The sequence below is a fragment of the Macaca fascicularis genome, chromosome 3, assembly GCF_037993035.2.
Source record: "Macaca fascicularis isolate 582-1 chromosome 3, T2T-MFA8v1.1".
In the NCBI taxonomy this organism is placed as follows: domain Eukaryota; kingdom Metazoa; phylum Chordata; class Mammalia; order Primates; family Cercopithecidae; genus Macaca; species Macaca fascicularis.
In genome coordinates, this window is record NC_088377.1 from 43754636 (window position 1) to 43779025 (window position 24390).

At 47.7% G+C, this 24390-nt stretch overlaps 1 long non-coding RNA gene and 1 pseudogene across 1 annotated transcript in view; one reads left to right on the forward strand and one right to left on the reverse strand.

Annotated features, from left to right (window-relative positions):
- LOC135970072 (uncharacterized) overlaps window positions 1-24390 on the reverse strand; it is a 121697-nt gene that overhangs the window by 85184 nt on the left and 12123 nt on the right. The window lies entirely within an intron of this gene.
- On the forward strand, window positions 8134-18195 carry LOC135969869 (uncharacterized; annotated as a pseudogene).

Consider the following 24390-nt stretch of genomic DNA (forward strand, 5'->3'; position numbering starts at 1 on the left):
GAAACCAAATCGCAGCATTATCCATTGATGTTGCTTAAAGTGTATTTCCAAATGTGTCTCCCGAGCCCGGCTTGTGTTCACGGCTTCCGCTGACCACACGGCATCTGCTGGGCACTCTGTGCACTTTCTCCCACACTCGCCACGCCTGTGGTCCTGTGCCTGTCCTTCCACACATCCCCAGGCGGCTAAATCTCCCACACTCACCACGCCTGTGGGCCTGTGCCTGTCCCTCCAGGCCTCCGCACCTACCACGCGGCTAATGCACACCTCCCACTGGCGGCAAGTGCCTGAATATCCCCACGGCTGGAGGGGCTCCGGGTAGGTTCTACAGAACCCACAGACAGGCATGGCCACCCCGCCCACGGCCACCAGAGGCTTTGCTTTGTCTCTAGAGGTGCCTTCGATGAGGCGACATGGCAGATGACCCAGTGTTAGGTAATTAAGACTCAGGAAATCACGGCGGTCCTACCTTTAGAACTCACCTCTCTCCCCAGCACTACATCGCAAAGGGTGGGTCGCCAGAGCTGCGGAAGAGATGCCCAAGGCTCCCTCCTGCCCTGACAGGCTGGGACACTGCTCCCCTCTGTTGGTTTCTCACCGCACCTCAATAAACTGAGCTCACAGCAAGAGGCGGGCATGGGCTGAGTAGAAACACACAGCAGACCCCGGGTGGACAGGACGGAGGACAAGGGTGCTCACGGAGACGAGGGTGTGCCCCAGGAAGAAGGTGCATGCGGGGTAGTGGGGGCACGGGGGGAAGAGGGTGCACAGGCTCCGAGAACCTGGTGGCAGCAAGGCCGGTCAAGGCGGAACTCCAACAGAGGCAGCAGCAACGGTGTTGGGCAAGTCACAGAGAAAGCACCACCCAGAGGGGCTGCAAGAACCAGCAGCGACCCCAACCAAACATGCTCATCGGACTGGGCACACACACACGCTGTGGACACGTGTGAATATGTTCCAATTAACGTGATGTTACATAATAATCAACAATGTTAACCCCACGACTTCATTACATGGCATCTGGCACATTGAGACTTTTTATTCTGTCTCTCTTCCTATACAAAGAAGTGGAAAATAGGTCCAAGATCATTCACAACAAATTATTGCTAATTGCAAAAAAAAAAAAAAAAAAAAAAAAAAAAAAATTCCTACCCTCACCTTGGAGGATCTCAAGGCAACACCTCGTTCTTTGAGGTCATGGATTGGACGCTCTCCGGACCCCTAGGTGGATCTGAAACTGCAAGGAATCCCCAAATGGGCAGTTTTGGGGCCAGCACGGATGCCAGCCATACATCCTGTCAGGTCTTGGCAGGTTGCTCCGTGACCTTGGCTGGTTCACTAACCTTTTCTTGCACTCAGAACCCGCCAGGAACGAGGGCACCGGCCCGCACGTCTCTGCTCCCAAGGCTACATCCCCTATGTTCTGCTGCACTCTGGGTTCCACGCCTTAGATCCCAGGCACCTTAAAGTTGACGTTTCCCCACCAGCCCTCATGAAGATGATACTCAGATAACGTCCTTCCTCTCCCACCTGGTCAGTACCCAGGGAGAAAGGAACCCGGGTCTCAGTTTGATTTTCTGCCAGTCCATCAAAAAACAGCTGGCCAGCAGCACTGGTGCACAGCACTGCCAGGTTACCCGTGAGGAAAATAAAGCAAAACGAGATATACTCAGGTCAGCTGCGGCAAGTGCTTCCACATCCCTGCTCCAACAAGGAAAGACAGGAGGCCGGGAGTGTGGCTCACACCTCTTGTCCTTCCTTGTTGGGTCAGGGGTACAGAAGCATTTTGGGAGACTGAGGCAGGACAAATGCTTGAATTTGAGACCAGCCTGGGCAAAATAGCACGACCTCGTCTCTACAAAAAAAAAATAATAATACAAAAATTAGCCAGGTGTGGTATCGTGCCTGTAGTCCCAGATACTCAGGGGGCTGAGGTGAGAGGATCACCTGAGTCCAGGAGGCGGAGGTTGCAGGGAGCCAAGATTGCACCACTGCACTCCAGCCTGGGCATCAGGGTGAGACCCTGTATCAAAAGAAAAAAAAAAGAAAAAAAAAAGAAAAGAAAGAAACACAGGAGACCACTAATAATTCCAAATAGTGCCTGCTAATTTGAAATCTTTTCCAGATATGGTGAAGGAAATCATTTTTCTTCCTACACCCATTCTAAGGAAACATTTCTCTTTTTCTGCTATACAATTTGATAAGCTGCCATTTCAGATCCTGGCCTCTTTAAGCAGGACTTGCTGGAGTGCTAGCAAAGCAGCGCTCTGAAATCTCAGCATCCTCAGGCCCACCTGGAGGGCAGGTGAAGGATGCTGGGCCTCCACCTCCAAAAGTCACACTGGGGTGGGGCAGATCTGGGGTGAGGCAGGGTTTGTACTTCTAATGCATTGCAGTCTAGGGCCACACCACCCTAAACACGCCCATCTCATCTAATGCATACCAGAAGGAGAAGCCACTTGGGGCAGGTCACAGAGCAAGCGTCCAGGCACCAGGTCACCAGTTGTCTATTTAAATGCAAACCCGTCAAACAGCTTAAGTCAAACAGGTTCACCCTCCTAACACATTGGTCAACACAGCTAGTGATAAATATCACTGCTGTTAGACCTTCTGCTCACTGATGACCAGAGCAATGGCCTGAAGCATCAAAGCTGAAGGGTGTGTGCCACGGTCAGGGCTCTGCACACCCCCATCCCAAGCCATCTCACACAGGTGCCTTCACCGGCACCGGGGTCTCACAGACCAGCTCCACACTCACACTTACTGGGACGCAACCACCCTTTCAGCCCTTCATGCGTCTGTACCCTATAGCAGTGTTCAAGGGAGGCTAATTTAAGAAAGAAATGTAATATGGACATATGTGAACCCTTCCTCCATATCCACTGAGTGGCCGTCCAGAAACGGAAATATTAAAAAGAAAAAGAAGATTTAAGAATCAAACACAGGGCCAGGTGCAGTGGCCCATGCCTGTAATCTCAGCACTTTGGGAGGCCAAGGCGGGTGGAACACATGGGGCCAACAGTTTAAGACCAGCCGACCAGCATGGCAAAATCCTGTCTCTACTAAAAATAGAAAAATCAGCCAGGCATGGTGGCACATGCCTGTAATCCCAGCTACTAGGGGGGCTGAGGCAAGAGAATTGCTCGAACTGAAAGGGAGAAGTTGCAGTGAGTGGAGGTTGCAGTGAGCCAAGATCATGACACTGCACTTCAATCTGGACGACAGAGCAAGACTCCGTCTCAAAAAAACAAAAACAGGCCAGACACAGTGGCTCACGCCTGCAATCCCAGCACTTCAGGATGCCAAGGCGGGTGGATCACAGTGTCAGGAGATCGAGACCATCCTGGTTAACACTGTGAAACCCCGTCTCTACTAAAAATACAAAAAATTTAGCAGGGCGTGGTGCAGGCACCTGTAGTCCCAGCTACTCGGGAGGCTGAGGGAGGAGAATGGCGTGAACCCAGGAGGCGGAGCTTTCAGTGAGCCTGGATCGCGCCACTGCACTCCAGCCTGGGTGACAGAGAGAGACTCCATCTCAAAAAAAAAATAACAACAACAACAAAAACACAGAAACTCGTGGAACAAGTCCTTGCCCCACTCCATGTCAGCTGTGCTGTGCCACCCAGGAGCATGCCAAGCTCAGAGTCATCCACCTGCCTTGCGTAAACGATGTCACTACTCGAATCACAGAGACTGAGATTCCCTAGCCCTCGCCATGTGCATGTCACTCACAAGTAGGCATGAGGACCCCTGCAATTCACAGGGAATCCCTCTGGCCATCCGATGACCATCCATTCATAAATAAAAAGCATTAATTCCTGCTGGGTTGCAGAGGTGCACACATCAATACGTGTTACTGTTCACAAATGTTCCACTTGAGGATGGAGTGACGTTACGGAATTGGGAAGAACTTCACAGACATATGAGGGGTGCATTTAAGGAAAACGTGTAAGGAAAAGGTGAGAAAATGGAATATGCTAACCTCTGTCTTTTCATCACCCTCTAAATCTCATGATTCCAGTTCTGTTCATTCTGCAGTGAAAAATAACAAGTGATTCACATTGAGACACAAGGTGGCTTAGGAAACTCTGTCTGTTTTACAAAGATGAACAATTTAGAAGATCAAGATTCCATGAACCTACTTACTTAAAGAGATAAGAGAATGGGAGTTACACATCAGCTTACCAAGGCTGCCCCGAAGTCCAGGAGCCCCTTAGGAGAACAGAGAATGTGCAGCCTCCACAGACCAATGCAGGTGGCTGGGCCCAAGAGTGGGGACAGGGAGGCTGCAGGAGGCTTGCAGAGGGAGCTGTCCTGCCAGCCTCTTGCAGAAATTCCTAATTAAACCGTGACAGCAACTCTGTTTAGTGAATTGTCTCCTGGTTACTAAGAAGAGTGAAGCTGTTGAAAGCCTACAGCCAACCCTCTGGATAACAGTTGAGATGTATTTTAGAGAAGGAAATCATCCTGTCACAATCCCAGACCTGCCAACAGCTGCAAGCACGTCCTGGGAGTGCGGCTTCTTGCTCTGTCAGCACCAGAGCCCACCGTAGAGCCACACGGGTTCTGTCCAACGTTCCCACTTCAGGGAGTCTGGGCAGGTGCAGCTGAAACACCCAGGGGGCAACCCCCACCCCCACTTCTCAAAAGTACATGCAGAGGCAGACAGAATGAAACATGGCCCCCAAACCTCAGACGTATGGTTCAGCAACATGGTCCACCATAGAGCCACATGGGCTCTGCTCGACGCCCCCAATTCACAGAGTCTAGGCAGGTCCAGCTGAAACAGCACCTGGGGGGCAACCTCCAACCCCACTTCTCAAAAGTACATGCAGAGGCAGACAGAATAAAACACAGCCCCCGAGCCTCAGACATAAAGTTTGGCATGGGCATCTGTGAAACAAGAACAAAAGTCGCATGGGAAAGTGAGCACAAAAATGAAAAAAATAACATAATTACAGTGAAGATGGATGAGATGGGGAGGATTGTGAGGAAATTGAGAAAGGGACTGAGGACCTGAAGGGGCACATAAGGGGTGGACATTCCCGACAAGGTAACAAAAACAACTCTGGATGAGGTGGGACATCATCTTCATTATGGAAATAAAGGGGAAAAGCCTGAAAACATCAGTTTCCTACCATGAAGTAAAAATCAAACTGGCCTCAGACTTCTCCTCTACAACACTGGATTCCAAATGATGAGGATGTGGCATCCGTGGGGTCTTGAGGGAGAGCTGGCACAAACATCCCAGAGCTGCCGTCTCCAGAAGCAGCTGAAACAGCCTCAGATCCAGTAAACTCTTGTCTTGAAAAATCTATCAGTGTACACCCCCCTATCAAAGGGGCACATGGCTGCAGGGTTTGTGGTGTAAGGCGATTTAGAAATCTTACTCTGTGCAGACCCTAAACTTGGGAGGCTGCTAGTCACACCCTGGGAGGACCTCAGCCAGCGGGAAGCCCTGTGCCTCCTCTCTGCTCCATCTCTAAAGCCAAGAAACATTTTATGCATAAAATTACGTTATTTCTAATTTGTTAAATTGTATATATTAAGTCCACAAAGAGACCAAGAAAATGTATAAAAACATTGATGACTCCATGGTGGTATTATAATTAATTTTTAAACAAAACTTGTTGTCTAAATTTTCCAGACTGAAAAAATACTCTTTTTAGCAAGAAAGGTGCTTTTAAAGTCACCATAAACAATTATATATCCATCCTACGAACGTGGTCTTAAAATAAAAAGTGAAGAGCAAAAACAGCAGAAGGAAGTGCATGAATATGTTGATAACGTTTATCTCTGAATGGGGGGGGGGCTGTTTTGTCTTCCATTTCCCTATGTTTGAAGTGTCACCTCTGTAATGTAATAATAGAGCAAACACAACAGTTGAGGAAACACTGCTGCCCACTAGGACATAAACCAAGTCTCCTCCAAAATGCTGCGACCCCAACCTCTGATTTTATCTTTTAAATCAGCTAGGTTTTCTCCCCTAAAAAGAAGCATATTGGATCATTACTCTTTAAAGTTAGGTGACTTAACAGGCATACAGACTTAAACACCTTCTGGAAAGGTGATGTGTCACGTTTAACTAAGATTTGTTTTGTTCTGAAAAGAGCAGGGGCACGTTCCCAGGTGAGGGGACTCCAGGAAACACTGGCTGTGTCCGATGGGCCCTCAGCTGGAGAAACAAGTGCTCGACGCCTCCACCCTCCACCTGGACTCAGCAGGAAAGGGGTGCAGAGCTGAAGACAGACTCGTCTATAAAAACCCCAAGGGCTGTTTCCAGGAGCTACTCACTGCCCGGTGCCGCCGCACCCTGCCCCCCTGTGCAGGTACCGGAGCTGCTGTCCAGCCTTCCCCAGGCTCTCCACGCCTCCTTCCACCCCACGCCAACCTGCACCACCCAACTCCCCACCGTCACTTACTGACCACCCGCCTCAACTCCCGCATAGCCTGGAAACTGCAAAGCTGCCTGGTAGCAAGAGGGGACGGGCAGTGACCGCACCAGCCAGGTGGCACCTGCTCCCACCAGACTGCAGGGTCACAGCGCCTGCCTCATGGAGCCGTTGTTATGCACAAGTACAGTGGGAAATCAATGCAGCTTTAGCTTTACTTTGGTGCTAAATTAACTTTATAACACTTGGTTATAACATACATTAATTTTTACAGCAATTACTAAAATAACAACTCATAATGCGTTCATTTACCATATTCAGAAAAGCAACTGAAAAACCAAACACACAGCAGAATTTTATAGGACTGTAGTAGTTTTTGTTAGGCTGTCAAATTATTTTAAGCTCAAAATTAAAGTAATTAAATCTGTGACTCTCAACTGGGGGAGGTGGGCACACACAGAGAGGGGAAGGTAAAATCCTTTTTTTCTTCCAAACCTCACACAGACCCACTCAGCTGGTAATTTCCATTGCTGGAATTATGTCCTGCTCCTTACGTTAAAAACAACTGCCTTCATGCCTATTAAAAATAATGTTTCTTCCTTTCCTGAGTGATTGTGAAATGAGCCATGGTGGCAAGGTAGGCACGAAGAGAGGGAAACTGAGTCCATGTCCACATTTGATGGTGGGCGAGAACAGAAGGAAATTGAGTCTACATCCACATTTGATGGTGAGTGAGAACAGAAGGTAACTAGGTCCACATCTATATTTGATGGTGGGCAAGAACAGAGGGAAACTGAATCCGTGTCCACATTTGATGGTGGGCAAGAACAGAGGGAAAGTGTGTCCAAGTCCACATTTGATGGTTAGCCAGAACAGGGGGAAGCTGGGTCCACGTCCACATTTGATGGTGGGAGAGAACGGGGGAAACTGGGTCCACGTCCACATTTGATGATGGGCGAGAACACGGGGAAACTGGGTCAACGTCCACATTTGATGATGGGCGAGACCAGGGGGAAACTGAGTCCACATCCACATTTGATGGTGGGAGAGAACAGGGGAAAACTCGGTCCACGTCCACATTTGATGGTGGCTTTTAATGCACTGCAGCCTATGTCCCCTTGACCTTCATGAATTTTCAGGTAGTAAGAAAGCAATTTTTCTTATTGGAAAGGAGAAAACTAAGTGGCTGCAAAATAATATAATTTCCTTAAAGCAAAACAACAGAGAACCAACTTTGACTTTTTCCACATTACCCAGTAATTCTAAGACTCAGGGTTTTGTCATATTACAGCAAATGCCGTTCATTAGGGGGAAATTGGAAGTCAGAACAGTGTGTGCTATTCAAATTCTCAATGAATAATTAACTCAAATGGGTTCAGAGTGTTGTAAAATGAAATTAATTTGTTTTTAGTTTAACCCCAAATCCCCAATCCTTTGCCAAATGATCCTCTATGTATCCTACATAAAGGACAGGGTCTTTCTGGCAGAAAACCATTAAAAGTTTTATTTGCAGTAAGAGAAGCATACCTTCTTATTATCAAACAGGTGCATGGCCCCCTTGCGGAGGGGTCACCCATCACCCGCATCCCCGTGTGTCACGGTGTTGCCGCACACCATTAACGCATCAAAACGGAAAAGGAAATGTAAGCAGTGTTTGCTGTCCAAAGTTCACATCAACAACTCCTTATTATGAAGGCACTTCTGAGCCTTTCCTCCTGCCTCTGGGAGCTGCCAGCAACCCAGTTCCAGGAGAGAAAATAGCTCGACACCTCCTGCAGCCCATGGAGTCCTCTTGTTGGGACAAGGTCCCCCCGGGAGAGAGGAACCCCCAGCAGGGTCAACACTGGAGGTCCTGGGAGTGGGTGGTGCTGGGGAGGCCATGCGGGGAGGGCTGTTCCCTGTTCCCTTCCCCTCAGGAGACAGCTTGCCCAAGGTGATACAGCACCGGATGGGATTTCAGGGTCAGGGACCACGGAGCCCGGGGCTGTGGACCACACCAGCGCAAAGCCACTGCATGCCCCAGACTGGGGCTGTGGACCACACCAGCCCACGGCCACTGCATGCCCCAGACCAACACAAGAAGAGTGCAGACCAACAACATCTTCATCTACGGTAGGTGCCACGGTTATCGTTCCTAAGAGAGCCCATGGCCACTTCTACCAGGTGCCCTCCACTCTTCCCCTGCCCCAGCTGGTCCCCATGTGACAGCCGTGTCTCTGAAAACGGGGTGTGGAGCCAGGGGGAAAACACAAAATAAACCACCTGCTACTAGAAACAGCCTCGCTGTCCTCAGGGAGCCGGTCCCAGGGCCAGCCTCGCTGTCCTCAAGGAGTCGATCCCGGGGCCAGCCTCGCTGGACTCAGGAAGTCGGTTCCAGGACCCCATGAACACCAAATCCAGGCACATTCAAGCCGCACAGGTGGACCTGCTGAACCTGCGTGTACAAAGAGTCGGCCCTCCGACACGCGTTTCACATGGCAGGAACACTGTATTTTCTGCGTGTACAAAGAATCAGCCCTCCGACATTCATTTCATGTAGCAGAACACTGTATTTTCTCCCTGAGTTTGGTTGAAAAAATCCACCTATAAGTTGACCCGCAAAGCTCAAGCTTGTGTTGGACAAGAGTCAACTGTATGCAATTGACACTGATTCCTACCAACAATATCCAGATCTTCATGACCAGCACGATAAACAGAATGAGCAAAATTTAAAAACTAAAGCAGAGTTTTTTCCTGCGAGTTGGCGCACTGCGTATCCCCTGTGGGAAAGACCACACTGGCTGCTGACCAAACTCCACCGGCCTCTTCCTCCGTCCTGAGGGCATCTTCCTCCATCCTGACAGCAGCCTGGGCTCACCTCAGTACCAGGGCGGGGGAGGGGGACGCACTGTGCACCCTCCCAGCTCTCCTCCGCCCCTTCCCTCAGGCTGGCCCAAGAGCAGCCTGGACAGTCACGTGCTGGGGACACCGAGCTGCCCCTCCTCCACCCACAGCCTCAGGTCACCTGTCTCATCTGTGTCTGAGAAATAGAGCTGCAGCTGGAGGCGGGAGGTGGGACACGCTGGGATCTACCCATGGCCAGGCCGAGCTGTTCGGATCACTCAAGCTTCACTTTCGTCACTCGCTCTACCAAATAGACTAGAATAAAATATGCCACGTCCTCCTTTCCACACACTCCCAAGCCTCCCATCCCACTTCCCGGCGCTGACCCCGTAAGAACACTTTGTGCGTCTTTCCAGGTGTTTTCTATCCTCCTCAAGCACAGAACCACATTCAGAGTGAATTTTTCTTTCTTTTTTTTTTTTTTTTAACAGAAATGGCACCAGGGCAGATGATGATTTTTTTGTACCATTTCTTTACTTTCTTGGGCATTTTCCACACCAGGACAGATGGGCTCTGCTCTCCTTCCTCCCCACCCAAAGCTGCCTCACAGCAGCCACACACAGAGCCGTAAACCCTTGCAAGACTGTGGGTGTCTCGGGGTGCCCCACGTCCCCAAAGACCAATGGTCACAGATCCACATTGTCCAACAACACTTCAGACATGGCCTCGAGCCTGGGAACCCTGCTGGCCAGCCCAGGCCAGCCCCAGAATAGAGGTGTGAGGGGTAACATCTGCACTTCTTAAAAAAAAAAAAAAAGGCAGATATTCAGTGCCACATTTAAAATGGTCATGGCGGCCAGGCACAGTGGCTCATGCCTGTAATGCCAGCACTTTGGGAGGCCAAGGTGGGCAGATCACTTGAGGTCAGGAGTTCAAGACCAGCCTGGCCAACACGGTGAGACCCCCGTCTCTACTAAAAATACAAAAATTAGCTGAGCATGGTGGCAGGCACCTGTAATCCCAGCTACTCAGGAGGCTGAGACACAAGATTCTCTTGAACTCTGGAAGCAGAGGTAGCAGTGAGCTGAGATCATGCCACTGCAATCCAGCCTGGGTGACAGAGCAAGAGTCTGTCTCAAAAATAAAAATAATAAATAATAACAAAAGAAAAATATGTATATGCATTCCTAGTCCCTTGGAGCTGCAGCAACAAAGCTGGTGATATATTTTGGGTGTTTCTAATCAATGTTTTCCATGAGCTACACTGCAAGTCTCAACCTTGATCCTGCTACAGTAATCATCTATTACAAATTAAAACAAGAACCATAACTCTGTCTCCTACTAAAATATTCTAATTGAGACATGTTAACAGAATACATTTCTTTGGGTGAGAAAGTATCCACCAGGGTGGGGAACAGACGGCCCACCGATTGTGCTGTGGCCCTAACCACCAAGGACTCACGAATCATCCACAGCCAGGCTGGAAACTCAAAAAGAACACTAAACTGCTCTTTGACATTAATTCTTAAGGCTTGAGAAACCAAAGTTCTCTTTGTAACAGACTTGAAAAAGGATGAAGTCAGAAGTGGCTCAGCAGAGATGCACCAACTCTCACCTGGGAGAGACACCGCTTGCTAATCACGTCTGGATTAACGGATGCACTAAAAGCATCTCTTCCAACAGGGACACAGACTACAAACAGGAATGCTGCGCACACCTTCCCCAGATTACCCAGTCCTGACCCATCCACCCCTTAGGCGGTCCCCAGCCAAGTCCAATAAGGAAATGAACCCACAGCAGACGCAGGTGCAGGCAGTGAGGGCAGTGGCGTCAGGGAATTCCACTCCATAAACCTTGGCAGCTCGCAGGGAGGCGCATCTCTCCTCATCAGGCACTAGTGTGGCTTTCATTCTTCACAGCTGCTATCTGATCTCTCGCTAATCAGTGTTTTCCTGACAACAAAGTCAAGGTTTCCCTGAAGAGACTGCCAGATGAAAGAAACGGAGAAAAGACAGAAAAGCCAGCTGTACCCAGCTGGACAGGTGAAGTCATTTAAGTGCAGGATGATCTGGCCACTCCAAATATGCAGGGCTTTCCAATTTTGTTAAAATGAAACCCAGCCTTTGAAAAGGCCCGGACTACCCACAATGCATAGTATTTATGGTGTGGAGGGCACTGTAGAGAAGTTATCAGAAAGTTCACAACAGCAAGATCCACGGAGGCTCTGCCATGTGCCAGGCACGAGACAACTGTTTACATAAAACACCTCATTTCATGCTACAGAGAGTCCACAGACTGCTCCACATTTCACCCTACACAGACTCCACAGACTGCTCCACATTTCACCCTACACAGAGTCCACAGACTGCTCCACATTTCACCCTACACAGAGTCCACAGACTGCTCCACATTTCACCCTACACAGAGTCCACAGACTGCTCCACATTTCACCCTACACAGACTCCACAGACTGCTTCACATTTCACCCTACACAGAGTCCACAGACTGTTTCACATTTCACCCTACACAGACTCCACAGACTGCTCCACATTTCACCCTACAGAGTCCACAGACTGCTTCACATTTCACCCTACACAGAGTCCACAGACTGCTTCACATTTCACCCTACACAGACTCCACAGACTGCTTCACATTTCACCCTACACAGAGTCCACAGACTGCTCCACATTTCACCCTACACAGAGTCCACAGACTGCTCCACATTTCACCCTACAGAGTCCATAGACTGCTTCACAGAACACTACCAAAGGGCATCATCAAATGATCCCCAAGAAGTAATGAGCACCTTGAAAGTAAGAAAGCCAACCTCCTCCCTCTCCCTTATCTCCCTGTCCTCATTTCCAGAAAACCAAGGAAATATGAAGGGCCAGTGATGCCTCACTGAAGAACGCTCTCCTGGTGGTTACGCTCTGTACATAGGGAACACAACACTGCTCCGTGCTGCACGAGGCTACTATTCTATACTACACTAGTACGATCTGTTTGTTCTATTCTATACTATTCCATTCTCTACGATAGAATACAACAGTTTCATTCTATACTATATAATACTGTACTATCTGTTCTATTCTATACTATTTTCTTCTATACGGAAAGGAGTTAGCCAGCTTGCCTTAGGCAGAAAGTAAGGAAAGGGTCTCAGAGAGCCTCCAGCCTCCAGCCTCCAGTTTTGTGCAGATAGGGGGCTTGCCTAAACATGCTCACAGCAGACTAAGGGCCCCCATGCGCAAGGGGGAATGGGGTGGAGCCACCAGAAAATCGCTCCTTACACAGACAGGGAGCCCAGCCCCATCAGCTTCTATATAAAAGCACTTGTAGTCAACTGGGAAGGCGGCAACAAGCAACCTGCTCTCAGCACCCCTGTTTTCGCCGAGAGCTTTCCTTTTAGCTTAATAAGTTCCACTGCACGCACTCTTCGATGTCCGCGTGCCTGTTTCTTCCTGGTCATGAGAAAAGAACCTGGACTCAGCCGAGCTAAAGAGCAAAACTCCTGCATCAGTGCTACAGAACACTATCCTCTCTGTTCTGTGCCATGCGACTCTACTATTCCACACCACACTATGTAATATTAATACTATGCTGTGTGTTCTAATCTAGACTATATTATGCTATGCAATACTACGCCATTAGTTCAACTGTATACTCTGCAATACTATCCCACTCGTTCTATTCTAGACCATGCAATACTATTTGTCCTATTGTATACTATACTACATAATGTTACAATGTTTCTTCTGTTCTATGCTACCCTATATAACATTATACTATTTGTTCCATCCTGCGCTACTCTCCATAATTCTATTCAGTTGGTTCCATTCTATACAATAATCTTGCATCACTTTACCATCCTCCACGATACAAGAGTAGAGCCAGTTATACTTTCATAATCTCTTTCCCAAGCTCTTACCCCGTAAGAAATGTGATGTTTTACTATGCCTCACATAAATGCACATTTCATGATAATCAATGCCATTTCCTATGGTTATAGAATTCTGTCTCTATGATTCCATTGATATGGCTTCTTTGGGCTTTCCTGTAAGTCCTTTGCAGTGTCTGGTTTCCTAGTGAAAAGATGACTAAGGTCCAGATAAGATCCTACGAAACCAGCATCCACACAGGCTCACCTGTGTGCACACTCCTGGACTCCGTGTTGAAGGAGTGACAGGAAGACAGATGGCTGTCGGTGGATGGAAGGCAACAAGGAAAGAGTAGATTCCAGAACTGAGACAAGTATCAAGGCTCTGGCACAGCTGAGGGTCGATCCCAATTCTAGCCTCTCGCAGAAAGGCAGAGGAGACTTAGCACGAAGAGCATGGAACTTTGCTTTAATAAAGCAAATGCTTACCATCCACTGTGAGGAACTCAAGAAGAAATGGCAGTAGGCTCTACTAATAACTATTGCTGTGAAAAATGGAAGGGAGGGGGTACATTTTCACCTGGGCCATGTGGAAAGTTGGCTGGAACTGCCGCTGGACCTGATACTGGACCTGCCCCTGACCTGACGCTAGACCTGACGCTGGACCTGCCCCTGGACCTGCCCCTGGACCTGCCACTCGGTCTGCTACTGGACTGCTAACAAATGCTGCAGATTTTTATGGAGAGAAAAGTACAATGCATCTGAGAGCAGCTGTCCCAGCTCTGGATGAAGCCGGCAGAACAAGGAAGCAGCAGAGACGCTGGTATCATTCAGTGGGCAGAGTCAATGACCGTCCTCCAAGTCCAGAAAAGCTCAACCTGCATGTCTGCAACTAGAAATACCAATCATAAGCCAGACCTCCTGGCAAATACCATTGACCCGCTGTAATTCTGTGTGGTGTATTATGCCCCATGTACAGGAAGTCACTCACAGAGCCTTTAACAAGGAAGTATTAACATGACTTTTAATGCAATATAACAGCTTTGCACCCATTTAACATATATTTAACCCCAGTGGTATATGTAAATATATATTTTATACAACATCAGGCATGTTTACCTAATGGCTCGAATCTTCACAATGTCTCTCTCCCTGAGAGGACAGCGGAGGATCCCATGCACTGTCTCCAGGAAGATGGCCCTCCCAGAGAGGACTCACAAATCAAATGTGCACATGCATGCATGCACAGACACATATCACACACACACACACACACACATATGAACACGCACACCTACATGCAATACATACATACACACATGCACACACATTCACATAATCACATAATACCAACACATAACACATACATGCACACACAACATTCAAACACACATGCATATACATACACATTCATGCATATACATTCTGACACACACATACATATGTAAATGCATGGACATAACATGCACAAATAGACATGTATAACTATACACACACGAGCATCCATGTATGCATATTTCCACATATGTGCACTGTCATGCCTAAACATGTAACACATGCACACACATACATGCAACACAGATACACATGCACACATATACACATGCATGCACGTGTACATTACACACAAAGGCACACATACATGCACAACACGTATACATGCAATACACATTTTCATACACATAAATGCAAACACACATACATATATACACCCCTCAAGGACTCCATTATTCAATTCTAAACAAAGTGGTTTATCCCCCAAATGTACCTTCTCGTAATTAATAAGCTCTACTGCACATTTCTTGATTTCAAATAATGAGGTCTCACACACGGCACACACACATTTATACTCAAATACATGTGAACATACAAATAGAAATAGGCACACGTGCACGAAGACCCTCTTCTGTAAAGGTTTTCTCAAACTTTAACTGAACGAATTCTGCTAATTATAGTCAGAGTCAGCAAAGATATATATTTGACGTCAGAATGAATATACTCGTTCTTTTCGTTACTCCTGGCAACAGCAAGAATGTGAAACAGAGTTGTGTGATACGATGCCACTTATTCAATCTCACTTCGTGGGATCTGACCCACTTGTAATAGCATTTCTGTCTGAGTGATTTCCTTCTGACGAAAATCATGAGATAATTCCTTCCCTTCCTGCTTTCTCTTTCCCAGGCCTTTTCACTGCCCTTTCATCATCTCGGAAACTAAATCATAGTTGTCAAAATGGAAGGCAAAGAAACAGCCTTAGGAGAGAATCTCACAGTGGAATGGACCCGAGAGAGGAAAAAATATTCTTTTTGAAAATGTACAAAAGGAAAAGTCAAGAGGCCTGGGCTCCCTCTCACGACAGAAACAGACGTCGGCAAAGCAGGTCGCTCAGCACAGTTCAGCTCTGTGGATGAAACGGAGATTCTAGTCCTTGTCCCTGTTTCAAGCTCTGTGTATGAAACAGATTCTAGCCCTTGTCCCTGTTTCATGATGTTGCAGTGAAGGAAACAAAACAGACAAAGGGCACAGGCTGGAGAAAAGGATTTTAAAAGGATGACTTAAAATGTGCGCCTGGTTTTCAAGGGCACAATGAGGACACTTTCAAGTACATTAAAGCTGATTTATAAGAGACGGGTATAAAGACTCTACAAGGTCATTAGACTTTAGACTTACAAAGAAAACAAATCACATTCTCCTAGCATCACCAGTCAGGTGTTCCACAAATACTAAGAATAGCCACCGCAACGCGATCCACTATGAGGGGTCAAAACATAAACCATGTAGCGTGGCCGAGAGCTCCTATAACCTGATTTCTAGGAATCTAATTTTAAACATCCTCACTAGCTAGCACATCACAAAAATACAGAGCTCCAAATGCCGTAACACAAGTGCTAAGAACTCCTAAGCCAAAAATATACGAGGCATTTCAGGCAAAAATCCCAGAATCAGAAGAACACAAGTTTTCTAAGTTCTTCAAAAGCTGGTGTTGGTTGAGGCTCTTCTGCAGACTTCAACAAAAGACACGCTAGAATTAGCCATTGACAGTAACCCTGAGTCAACACGCACAGTGTTCGGAAAAGCACAAGGCCTGCTCCGGGCTTGAGACCCCTGGGAACTTTCTCTGGACCACATCGAGTGGATGACTTTGAGAACTCAAAATAACCAACAATCAGTTCATGAACAGAGAAAGAAGACTGCAGCCTCCCTGGGGACGTGGCTCCATGCCTGCCCCCTTTCTTCCAGGTACCTTTGCCCTTCCTGGCTCCCTCCTCCACCTGGAGACGCTCTGGGTTCAGGCTCCTCTCCAGCTGTGTCTTGGTCCACGGCTGGCTGCCCGTGTGAAGCACCAGGGCTTGAAGGATCATATCCATCTGCTTCCTGCACTTCCCACCTACTTCCGCGAGACCCCCAGGCTCTGGCTGCTCTCAGGGATCAGGGCCGCCAGGCTCCCCTCGCAGGCTCCAACTGGAGTCCTGCACCCTGGTTTTCAGCAACGCTTGGGACTTTCTCCTGGAAACTCTCGGCTCTGGGCTTTAGTGAACTGCGCCATCCAGCTCTTCTCTGGACTCTAAGCAGGACCTTTTCTGGGTCTTCCAACCCTTCCTCCATTTCCAAATGTGGGCTTTCCTTTGGCCTCCTCTCTCGAGACATGCGCGCCTCACACTCTGGCTACTTGACCTGCACTTCTACGTAAGAGGCTCCCAAATGCACCCTGCTCCAGATTTTCCGCAAACCTCCTCCTGTATTTCCAAACTCGCAGCTTGCAGTGGTGTCTCTAAGTATCTCCGAGTCAGGTCCACACTTGCTTCTCCTCCTGATTTCCAGCAAAGCGCAACGCCGACCTCCGGGTGCAGACTCGCAGCTTCATCCGCCCTCCTGCACTCCCTCTTCCCCTCCTGACCCAGGCACCGAATCGCTCAGCTCACTGGCTGCCTTCTCTCTTCCTCTCACCACGGGGAGTGCCCTGCATGAGCCTGCTCTGTCCCTCCGGCTCCACGGCATGCCGCACATCAGAGGCACGATTCTCTCCGAAACCCTCAGTGGCTCCCTAGTATCCGACAGGTAAGAACTTCCACATTCTGGCCTCAATCTAACTTTCTGGTCTCAGATATGCACATGCTTATTTTATCTATGCAAAGAGAGTACAGGCCTCACACCTGCTCTCATTCCTGGGCTCCTAGCTCCTCCTGAAGGTGCTGTATGAGCTACCTATGCACTTTCCAAACACTAACTGAATATGCGCTTGGAGAACACTTACTTGATAATTTTGTGGCATTGCCGGATGACGTGGACAAAGTGAGAACTACGCAGGTGTGTGGATGCTGCCTTGTCCAGACCTCACTTACCCAGACACTCCCAGATGCTCAAGGTGACCAGCCCTATTGGAGCACAGACAGGCACAGGCTGCACTCCCACAACTGGGCCCCGCGAGCTGAACTATAATCATGAAGCAGCTGTTTGCTCCTAAATCTGTTTATGCCGCTGTACTTGTTACACATTACTGAAACCAATAAAGTACGACTCCAAAGAGACAATAATTGTATGAAAACTAAGTTGGATGCCTTTCAAAGACTTAATATAGGGGAATTTTTTTTTTCATTTTAATCTTTTCTAAATTGCTATCAAATTAGGTATGGGCAAAAAATATACACAATGTTTGAGGAAATAATTTTTAAAGGTTTCAAATCTAACATATCGTGTTTCTCTTGTGTTGCCTATTCTCTTCTAGAAGAATCAAAACTATGGCAGGCCTGCGATGGCTGTGGTTGAGGAAAGAGGCCACACCCACAGCCAGTAGAATCACACTCAGCAGCAGCCTAGCCCCGCGTGGAAGAGGCGTGAACACTCTCGGGAGAGGTGGATGTGCACTAACCGTTCCCAGCTCTGATCTCTTTGATTAACTGAATATGGTGATTGGTTTTATCTGAACGTCAGACAAAAGGGTGTCTACACCCAGGAAAGACTCTAAACACTCTGGACCCTGCTGGGGCAGATGGTGACCGTGACCCAGTGATACCATTCTCCAGTGGGCAGCCAGCCCAGTCTCTTAATCGTAAAGGACATTCATAGCAACACTACGAAAAAGAAACACGACTGTTCTGACCCGGAAAAGTGAAATTTAAAACATTAAATATCCAGGTTCTAACTAAGAGGCAGACGGACCGGGCGCAGTGGCTCACGCCTGTAATCCCAACCCCTTGGAAGGCCGAGGTGAGTGGATCACTTGAGGTCAGGAGTTCGAGACCAGCCTGGCCAACATGGTGAAACCCCATCTCTACTAAAAATGCAAAAATTACCCGGATGTGATGGTGGGCACCTGTAATCCCAGCTACTTAGGAGGCTGAGGCAGGAGAATCGCTTGAACCCGGGAAGTAGAGGTTGCAGTGAGCCAAAATCGCACCACCACACTCCAGCCTGAGCAACTCCTTCTCAAAAAAAGTAAAATAAAATAAAATAAAATAAAAGGCAGACAAAGAAAAGGAGATTTCCTTTGATCTTAAAAACAGAAGTATTTGATTCACAGCCTGGATAATTGAAGATCTGCATAGAAATCACCTAGGGCCTCGCCCTCCCTCACAACAGACTGGGATAGAGGGAAGGAGGGCAGGAGGTGGGCCCCTTGTCCACGAGAGGCTCCTACCGCCCCATCCCCTTCCGCAGGAGGGCAGGCCCGTTCTCCCCAGGTAAGACCCCGGCATCTCTACAGGGACACCCACCTCCCTTCCCTGCAATCCACTCCAGCTGCTCACGGCCAGTCAAGGGGGGCGCTCTTCAGAGAGGAGCAAACAGTTTCGGGGAGAGCCTGAACTCCAACGTCCCAGGTGTGGACGTTGTGCCAGGGAGCACAGAGGAAGGATGCAGGTTCTGAGAAGGAGGAGGCGCAGGAGAACGAGAGAGAAAAGAGAGACAAGAGAGGCAGACCGCCCAGCGGCGGGCTGAGCGCAGGACCTGGCTGAGGCCTCCTGGGGAGGGGCAGAGGCAAACATGCTGCTGATTCTAGGCTACTCGGGAAGTTACAAGCTCGGAAGGGGCTGCAAGGCAGGACTCGCTGAGGAGCAGTCATGTGGATGCCCCGCCTCTCACACGGTACACACTGACAACATGCAACTCACAAACAACACAACACGCATGTACAATGCGCGTATACAACACTGACAACACACAATGCACACAAACACACACAACCTATACAACACATACCCAATACATGCAACTCACAACACACTATGCATTTATAACACACTCATACGACACATAACCAATACATGCAACTCACAACACAACATGTACGTACAACACACTCATACACACATACAGCACACGTAACTCACAACACAACACGCACGTACAATGCACTCATACAGCACACACAACACACAACTCACAAACAACATGCACATGCAACACACTCATACAACACACAACACTCATACAACACACAACACACATAACTCACAACACAACATGCACACACAACACTCACACAACATAGACACAATACATGCAACTCACCACATACACATACAATACACTCATACAGCTCACGTACAACACATGCAACTCACGTTCAACACAACATGCACCTACAACACACGCAACTCAACGCAACATTCACGTACTCACAACACAACATACACATACAATACACTCATACAACACATACAAGAAATGGAACTCACGCACAACACAACATGCACGTACAACACACTCACACAACATATAACACATACAACATACAAAATACATACAACTCAACACAAATACATGTACAATGCACTCACAACACACAACACTTACACAACACACAACACATGCAACTCACAAACACACGTACAACACACTCATACAACACACAACACTCACACAACATACACACAATACATGCAACTCATATACAACATACACATATGCACAACACACAACATTCATACAATACACAACACTCATACAACATACAAAACATACAACTCACAAATACACGTACAACACACTCATACAACACACAACACTCAAATATACAATAAATGCAACTCAACACAATATGCACATACAACACACATACAACCCATGCAACTCACACACAACACAACACACTCATACAACGCATTCATACAACACACACTGTACACATTCTAAGTATGAAATGGAAAACAGCACACGCACGGTTTCTAAAGTATGATGAAAGTTTTCTCAAGAAGGTCATCCAACATCCAAACTGGCGCCATGTCCTCATTTTCAGCTGCTGTTCAGATTCAAGCATTTTTATCATCTGCTCTATGAATTATAATAATACAGCATAAACCCATTTTTCATTTTACACCCACTTTGGTGTGGGGTGCTCCAAAACAGGGGCCAGGAGCCTCAGAGTCGTCCCTCAGAACAAAACACAACCCACACTCAGAGGCCAGGAAGGGAACTCGGGGGGCGACACACACTCTCTCATCTGCAGAGCTCTGCTTCAATTGCTTCACACGTAACCAGGGCTGGAACGGGGTTGCTGAGGGTACAGACACGGCAAACTGAGAAGAAACTGGCAGGTGGAGAAAGACCGGCCAAAACCCAAGGAAAAATGCTGAACATTTTCCACAAATAGTTCACACAACAGATGATACTCGGGCTACTGAAAGTTTATTGAGAGGGGTCTTGCTCCAAAGAAAAAGTTCTCTCCCAAGGTTATCGAAGATTCACAGCAGACACCTGCCCCCAACACACCATCTGCCGAGGGCCTATGAGTCAAAAAGAAGGTAAGACAGAAGGAAGGGTTCAGGGGAAGGAGAGCCGGAGGGGACCGAGAACTCGGAACCAAGTGAAGTGATGGGCGAACACTGAATGCCTGACTCCAGGGTTATCACCTCGGAAAACAAGTCTGTTTAAGTCCGTAGTAACAGTGTTAGTGCTTTCACTGAACCTGCACTCAACACTGGAGAACCTCCCTGTGTTATGAAAACGATCTGAAAAATAACATTAATTCACAAGGTAGGGTGACGATTCAGCCACAGAAAATAAAACTGATATAATCCACTGCAAGTCACACTGTGTCTTTCTTTAAGACTGGTTTATGATGCAGAAAAGAGGCAGCTTGAGATCTAAAATACTGAAACTGGCAGACACCTTGTTTCCCTGAATTCTCACAACCGTGGCACCAGCTAGGGTAAGACAGAGTGGCTTTCAGAGCTTCCAGAACAGCAGAACAGATCAGTCATAAATGTGCAAAGGTGATCTGAAGACAGAATTAATATTCCACGTTTTGGCTTAAACTAGTCATGTAATTTCCAATAAGTGGGAAACATCCACACCAATTTTTATAAGAAAGTTCAATGTGAACACATAGTACAGAACACTATCTTTGTTTTGGAATTTATTTATTTAATATGACAATTTCAATTGTCTTCAGGGATTCCTGATATTGAATGCTCATCTTTATTAATGATGAGCTACCCATTTTCTGACTGAGGAAATGGAAAGTTGTCACTGCCTAACAGCAATACTCAACACAGCCTGTATGAAAGGGAAAGCTATACCTGTGTGCACACACATGCATACACATGCATACACATACCTACACATGTACACGCACACACATACACGTGTATGCACGTACACGCACATGTACACATGTGTGCATACATACATATACATGCGCACATACGCACATGCATGCATACACGCGCATATACGCACACACACATACACGCGTACACATGTACACACATTGATGCATATACACGTGCACATGGACACGCATACACGCACATACACACGCATACACACGTGCACACACATGCACGTGTACATGCATACGTAAGTATCATCTCAGGTATGTGGATTCAAAATTCTGATGCAAACAAGAATAATCACAAAACAAGGTAGGGTGTCAACAAGTGAGAATTGAGATGGATGTCCTGGAATGTTCCAGAGACGATATGAGGGAGGTCTGCACATCACATGAACATCTTACCCATTTTAAACGTGACCATTCCTGCCAACGTCGGCCTGGATTAAGATGATTTCATTTACATAATGAACAGAAAATATAATACTTGTTCTAATGAGGTTCTCTAATCATTAGATTATTTTCATAATTATAAGTAATCACTAAATAACTTCCTTTCAAGGGTCTAAAAATAAAAATAAGATAACAAAGTCACAGTCCTGACAGTTTTATCATGCAAATCACAGCTGTGAAAATAAAGCATGGTTTTGAGACTATGCTCTCCTCAAATACCCTTCATGGAATTTTGTACCAGTAATGGCTGGTAATTAATTGTTATACCAGGTGGAAAAGTATATCATTTGGGGTATACGAAGTAACCATGTAAAGAGAAATGACCATACACACCTGAAACTAGGTCTCATTTCACAACTGTTTCCTACTTTAGATTTGCTTAATTTACTTCATGAGGTGCCTTGAGGAGAGAAAGCAGAGCTGGGATCCGCTCCGAGGCTGCTTCGGGAAGAGCTGGGTGGGCACCAAGACCCTCAGACCGAGGGCCGAGCTGTGTGGCTATGACCCCATCACTGTGGCTCCCCAAGCGTGAGTCCTTGTGTGTCACGCAAACCTCTGCCACACAGGTGACACACGCCACACACCTGACACAGGCTCAGCACACAGGGAGCGATCAGTAAGTGGTGACTAGAGAGAAGCGACGGCCTTCAGCGTGGACGGAGAAAATAGGTCACAGACTCACAGAGGAAACGCCGCAGATCCACAGACGGAGAAAACACCACAGACTCATGGATGGAGGAAACAGATCACAGACCCACAGAGGGAAGAAAAGCGCCACAGACGCACGGAGGGGGGAAAAGCGCCACAGACGCACACATGGAGAAAACGCCACAGACGCATGGACGGAAGAAATGTCACAGACGCATGGACAGAGGAAACGGCACTGACGCACGGACGGAAGAAACGCGCCACAGAGGCACGCATGGAGAAAACAGGCCAGAGAGGCACGAAGGGAGGAAACACCACAGACGCACGAAGGGAGGAAACACCACAGACGCACGAAGGGAGGAAACGCGCCACTGAGGCACGCATGGAGAAAACAGGCCGCAGACACACGAATGGAGGAAATGTGCCACTGCGGCACGCACGGAGAAAACAGGACACAGACCCACGAAGGGAGGAAACGCCACAGACCCACGAAGGGAGGAAACAAGGCAGAGAGAGCACACACCAGTGTGGAAGATGGGACAGGAATGTCCCGGCCATGCACCGTCCACTCCCACTAGGGACTTCCCACCCCAGAGCGCTCAGGATGGCTGTGGAGCTCTTGCCACCCACCCCAGAGGTGAAGCTGGGGAGCCAGAGATGAGCAGGTTCACGTCCATCAAATGCGGCTGCAATCCCTGTAGTAACTGGAGGTCATCATTAAACAGAACGGCATTTCACTTGGAATAAAAGCACTCTGCATAAAAGAACTAAAGATGGTCTGGAGACGGCTTAGAAACCATCACAATCATTCTTGCTAGTGACAGCGAAGCTTTAAGAGTAGTCACTTTTCCTGTAGAAACGTCACAGAGGTGATTCCTGGAACTCGTTTAGAATATTTCTTTCCCAGAAACCACACAACCAAGAATTTAATAATGCCGTCTCTTGACCAGAAAGATTAAGATTTCTGATGAAACAAAACCCTGGCCAGCCTCCTGATTCTAGAAGATGCTATACAGAAAAGCTAATTCAAAGGGGTTGCATTTCTTTTGTCGTCCATGACACACATAAAAAAAATTTTAAATATACAAAAAATGTAGGAATTGTACAGTGAGTACCCATGTATCTACCCCCTGGATCACCGATTAGATTTTAAATGTAAAGTTCTAAATGTTCCCAGCTAAGGAAATGTGCAGTGTAAGCCTCTACCTGGTTAGAACCAAGGGGAATGGAATGAGCTTTCCCTGGCCTTGCTGCTCAGCTGGGAGGGGCTGCCACAGCTCAGCCACCCCACCCCAGAGCACCCAGGATGGCTGTGGAGTTCCTGCCACCCACCCCAGAGGTGAGGCTGGATCCCCAATCGTGGTGTTAAGAGTGAGCCAGCCGGGCGCTGTGGCTCAAGCCTATAATTCCAGCACTTTGGGAGGCCGAGACGGGCGGATCATGAGGTCAAGAGATCGAGATCATCCTGGCTAACACGGTGAAACTCCTTCTCTACTAAAAAAAAATACAAAAAACTAGCCAGGCGAGGTGGCAGGTGCCTGTAGTCCCAGCTACTCGGGAGACTGAGGCAGGAGAATGGCGTAAACCCGGGAGGCAGAGCTTGCAGTGAGCTGAGATCTGTCCACCGCACTCCAGCCTGGGTGACA